Genomic DNA, 6,567 nt, shown 5'->3' on the forward strand with positions numbered 1-6,567 from the left:
TATATACAAAATTCAATTGATAAATCTAGGTCTAATGAAAAATATTTAGCAATGTATTTCATAATAAACATTATACAAAAATAATAAATTTGTAAATATAGTACTTTAATTTAAAATCAGTTTAGAAACTATCTTTGACTAAATTGCTTTCTTGTGTTCGAAAATTTGTTTTATATCGTAAGGATAATCTGATCGGATTTTATAGCAAATAAAAAAATGCGGAAGTACATTATTATTTTTATTCATTTCTAAGCTTCGGAAGTGCGACTTATTATTTCACTTCTATATCTAAACTATACTTAAATCTGATACGTGAAACAATTTAAAATTTGGCGTTTTATTATTTCGATCATTATCAACGATGTTAGTCACAAACAAAAGATAATTTACAATATAAGTAAATCAAGTTTCGCCCACTCATAATATTCAATGACAAGTACCAAACAATAAGCGTTATAGACAATTTATCGTAAAAGCACTAGTTTTAAGTATTTAATACTACTTACCTCTTGGATTCGGTCCCTCCATTTCATTGCAAAAATACTTTTTTCTATCAAAATATAACAAAAATTATTGGAATGTTGTATTCAATGGACGTGATTCCATTGACATGAATGACTAATTCCATAGATATACAAAAAAAAACTCTATAAGTTTGAAAAGTCAACAGTGACATTTCAGAAAGTTGCTATAGCTTATTTCCTTATACCTATTAGAATTATTAAAACAGTTACAATTTGAACTGTCACCTTTAAATTGATGTTATAAGTGCACTAGCGTTAGACACATTTGCATGTGTAATTCCATGATAACTCAACAAATAATATTAAAGATAAAGAGTTCTTTATGTAACACACTAATATACTCATTTTACGTAAAATTAATAGGAATAGATGAATTCTGTAATCTGTGTATCAAAAGGTATGAAGCCTTTTTGTTCTGACATATTGATCTTTTTGATATTTTCTATAAAGCCTTTTTGCCTCCTAGACATTTAAAAATTGATAAGAATAAGGTTGAAGAATAATATAATCTCTCAATTTTGAGGTATTTTCCAATTTGATCCATATTTTTGACTACGCATTGGTGTGGTGAACGCAGTAAAAGGCAGAGGCGCTAATCGTCGGGGGTTCAAATAATACACATGAAAATGTTTTCACAGGCCAGGCAAGTGTTTCTCACGGTCTAGGTGGTTGGTGTTAGTCATCACACTCGGCCGTTTCGTGGGAAGCGTAATATTTATCTAGTATTATTATTAAGATTATTAGTCAAAATTCTGAAAGTTTTAATAATAATAATAATAATAAATTATTTATTGGACAAAATACTTTACAATTTCATAATCCGCCAAACTGCATGACAGTTTATCGGCGGAATTATTATCATTCATTTTTGGATCATTATGTATGATCATGGGGTAGTGTAGCAGAAACAGCTGACATGCTAGTTACGTTATTTACGTTGAGCATGTAAAGAAATATTGAAAGAAGAGTTGAAAACATTACAAATAAATAAAGATATGAAGTTATACGCAATATTGTATTTTTTAATTTATTTATAAAAATCTTCATAGCTACAGTTACAGCAATGGATAATATGACATCAATATTACTTATATTTAAAATATCTATTATATAATATAATAAACACAAATAGCTCCGATACCACATTTCTTTTACGAAGAGCTTCCTACAAGTGAGTTCTCTTTATTACATGATAATTAAATAAACTAAATTATGTATCATATTAATAGTATGGTAACGAAACAAAACGTTGGTTGTATTTAATAAAATTTAAGCGACATTAACTACCGCCACGATATCTAAATACCGTAATCCAACCGTAATCTAGAACAAAATATAAGTAATGTCGTATTTAAAACAACCAAAACCAAATTACATTACATACATTTTGCATTGGCATCCATTAATTACGTGAGCTATTTTTCGATCAGTTTAGACCCCTCCACCCTTAGGTGAGATTTGCCTGGACGCCCCCCCCACTCCTTACGTGTGATTGACGCTAAATATAATTCGAAGCAAAAACTAAATAACTTTAATAGCCATGAGATTTATTTTAACGGGCAAAATGAACACTCAAAATATAGGTATGTATTTTTAATATCTGTTATATTTTATATTTTTTGAAGTTGATATGAGATTTTCGATTATGGGAGAGAGAGATCGAGCGATCGTCGGTTTAAATGAGATTTGGTGAGATTTCATTGGACCCCTCCCCCTCATTCAGAGCTCACGTAATTAATGCATATCCCCTTACAAAGATTACAAACGTAGGCAAATCACACGACTGCAAAAAGCATTGCCGTCTGCCGCGTTTGTTTTGTACATGACATACTAAACATCTCTTATATCATATACTAAACATTATATGCGTACCTAGATTGATGGCCTGTGATTTCATCAGTGAGGTGGTGCACAGAAGGATATACCTACCCTGTTCAATATCTATATCAGCCCGTCTGGGGAAGTACCTAATAGTATATCATAGCTAAATAACACTGCTTTCAAACAATGTTGTGTTCCTTTGGTGAGTAAGATCGCCAGAGTTCCTGGAGAAGGTCAGGAGTACGGTCAGCAACGCGCTTCTAATGTTGCAGGCGTCTAAAAGCTACGGTAACCGCTTGCGATTACGTTTATACGTTTGTTTGCCGACATATGTTTTCGTATAAAAAATCAGTTTTTGTTCATACCAGCCAACTCAGCCATACCCTTTTTTTGGCAACACCGTCAAACTCCTCTAAAGCTCACTTTTTAATACACACGTTTTTTTTTAATCATTAATAGCTGTAGATAATAACAGATGTTCTTAATAATTTAATTCTATTTTATGTTATTTAAAAGCAACTTTTCAACCTGTTTACAATAAGCTCGTTTTATTTGTAATCATAAATTAAAAGTAATATTATAAACAATATTCAACGAAAAAAAAAAATCATTAGCGAAGTCATGCATAAAATAGACAAAAAATATTTTGAGAGAAAATAATGTACAAAATTGATACGCAATAAATTAACTATTCTTAAAATATTAAAGAAGTTATTTCGATGTAAAATTCGAAACCAACTTTCGCTAATGATTTTTTTTTTGGCAATAATTTCGGAAGTGTGAAAAATGGAAGAAAATTGGACATTCTATTATGTATTTAATGACCTGTCAAACCTAAAGCAAGAACTGACATTTTAAATATTTAAAATAAATAGTCAAAACATTCCTATTATCTCGAAACTATATCAAAAGCTAAGGGCAACAGCTCATGTACGAAAATCTCAGGTGACTTGTCAGATTATTACCAATTTTAATTCAAGCCATGCTCAGTATTGGCCGATACCAATATATTTCGTCTAGCTCTTACTTTCTTATTTCTAAATTCAAAACGCCAACTTTCCGGGACCGCTAAATTAAAATAGCGGTTTTATTGTTCGCGCCGTTATTTGATTTTTTTTTAAATATAAATATTAGTTTAGCCTAGACCCCAATGTTTAAATTAATTGAACTTTGTGTCAAATCAACAACATTGGAGTTACATTGGAGCTATTATTTTTATCACTAGCCTCGTAAATGGAATAATGTAATAGCATTTACAATGTAATAAACGTTTAGTAAATTTGGTAAAGCTTTAGATTAGGTAAAACCGAATTTCGGGACCGTGGGGGGTTGGGGGGGGAGAGGGTGGGGAACGCTACCCCTGGTACCACTGTCACACCTCGGAACCCCATGGTTATGGAGATATCCATGGTTATGGCTTTCGCACGGCGGGCGAGGGCTGCCCTCCCTCCGCGCCTCCGCGGCACAAAAAAAAAACACTCTAGGGGTAGGACAGACCAAGACCACGTGGACAGTGGGGTACTCCGATTCGGTTTTGGGTATTTTTCGAATTTCTAAACCTATATTCTAGCACGCAATGCTACTAATTTTATTAGAATATTATGTCTGACACGTTATTTTGTTTAAAAGTGTCGATTTGTCACACAATGCAAACAGTACGAGCTCAAAGGTATTATAATAGCTTTAAATGCTTCTTCTAACCTCAAAATTTTACCCATGGATATCTCCATAACCATGGGGTTTTGAGGTGTGACACTGTTACCTTGTATAGATTCCCCTACACCCTCCACCCTCCACACCCAAAAACCCCATAATTCGGTTTTTCTAATTCGGTTTTACAGCCTCCGCTGCGGAACGGAGCATGAGTGAGCGTGCTTTCGCACGCAAGGGCGGAAGGGCTGCACTTCCCGCAGCGCCGGAGACAAGCGTTCCTCTAACTTTCGAAATTCTTCTTCTAGCCTCAAAACTTTAACCATGGATATCTCCATAACCATAGGGTTCCGAGGTGTGACAGTGGTACCAGGGGTAGCGTTCCCCACCCTCTCCCCCCCAACCCCCCCCGGTCCCGAAATTCGGTTTTACCTAATCTAGATCTTAGCCGTAAATTTAACTTATTCTATTATTAACTGTTCCTAGTAAATATTAGATTACAATAAATAAAACAGCGAGCATAATGTACATACATAAAGATTAAGAAAGTGGAGTTTATAATTTTATTTCTTTAAATAACTTAATGTTTAAAAAAGTAATAACAATATGTTTCAAGACAGTAGCGGACTAATATTGTATATACAAATAAAACTTATACATGTATATTGAATTCCAAAATTTGAATTCTAGTAATAATGTTTGACATAACTAGTTATAGATGCTAGACTTTGAAAGCCACATGCCAATAAATACCAATGCCACGGTCTTAAACACAGGTCGTGCAACTGCAGTAGTTGGTACGTCGGCTTAATAGTTTACGGCCGCCAAAGGCATGATGATCGATGGATGTGCTGTGCAACGAAGACAGAATAGCATTCTGTCTCTTTTTCTTTTAAACATCACGCATTTATCACTGCACCGGATCAATAGCTGTGACGTATAGTGGCGTTCACGCGAACGAAAAGTTATGACACTATCGTACTAATCTCTCACCATTAAAATTGGGTTTAGTTCCATGACCTGTATATAAGACCGTGACCAATGCTAAGGTTGACAATTTCATAGCCTAATATTGGCAATTGTTATGGCGCGGGAGTGCCAGATTTTACGGCTTCTAAATCTAGATACGTCGTTACTCCATCCATTAACATGTTATAACTATACAAAAATTTGTACAAAATGTTTCATATTTATGGCGCAATAATTTGGATTGTTTGTTTATGGAAGAACAGATTAATAACAAAAAAGTTTATAATCAAAAAAGGTTCATACCAAAGAAACAGTGGAATTTAATTTATAATATTGACAAGCACATTTACACTAGCATAATAATTTTAGAAAGCCAAGCAACATCAACGATAATATTAAACAATGTTATACTTTTTTTACATTTTTTTGTTTTTTTTTTAAATCACAAACATGAATAATATTTATACACATTTGACTCGACGGTAATAATATTATATCCGGCTGAATAAAGTTGTACTATCACAATGTGACACTCAAATATAGTTATATAAAATGTTACAAATTATTTACTAAAAAGTTTAAGCATATACTAATTGCTTCAATGTAATGTATGCAAAATGAAAGTTTAACTAACGAATATTTCAGATTTCCGTTTTTACCTAAAAAAAAAAAAAAAAACAAATAGCTAGGCTTTGATCGTTTAACTAAAACCGACTCCAGACATGTTATATGTAGTAAAACCAATAATTCCATAAAGCTAACTATAAAATACACAATAAAATACATGAAATGAAATAAAAATACTACTACCTCTCTCACAAGCTACTAACGCGTGTGCGTCTTAAATGAATGTCTTTCATTTCATTTAAACACCTTTACTGATATTTTTTTGAAACAATACGATAATGTCTTCCGTCATAAAATATCTTTTGTTTTAATTGTATTATTTTTCTATTTATAGTATATTGTTTTAGTTGTAATTATTAGTGCTATTTAAATACAGGTACTTAATTTTACTAAATATTCAAGTGTCCAATTGTAACAGTACACTATTAATGTCACAATTCAATGTTTACTCGGTCACAACTACTGACATAGATAACACCCTAACACCCTTGCTATATAGTCGATTAATGCATAATTCTATCAACTAAACGACGAGCATAAGTGTAAACACCATTCAAACATTCATTACTTTACTAACATCAACTAAAGTGACTACCGCTAGGCTGGCGTTCCTCAAACTGCCAACCTAACACCCCACACACCATAATAAGGTCACACGACGGAAGAATAGTGACATTGTGACAAGAGAAGGATTTATCAGATTCGTGACACTTTGCATTTAACGCAAAAAAAATTGAAAATTAAAAAAAAAAGGGACGTAACAAAGCTAAACTATGGTTATTGGGGTAAGGAAAAACGTCTAACAAAGGAATTCGCGTGACCTAATTTATGGATGTAGTTTGCGCTATGTGTGTAGTTTGATGTATTAGTCAGAATATTGGTCAGTGATACTGATTTTGAATGGTCGATTTTGATGTGAACAATGTCTTCTCATTATATTGGCTTCTAGTATGGGCTTCATTTATACTAAAACAAT

Source organism: Melitaea cinxia, chromosome 20 (genome assembly GCF_905220565.1).
Source record: "Melitaea cinxia chromosome 20, ilMelCinx1.1, whole genome shotgun sequence".
Lineage (NCBI taxonomy): Eukaryota > Metazoa > Arthropoda > Insecta > Lepidoptera > Nymphalidae > Melitaea > Melitaea cinxia.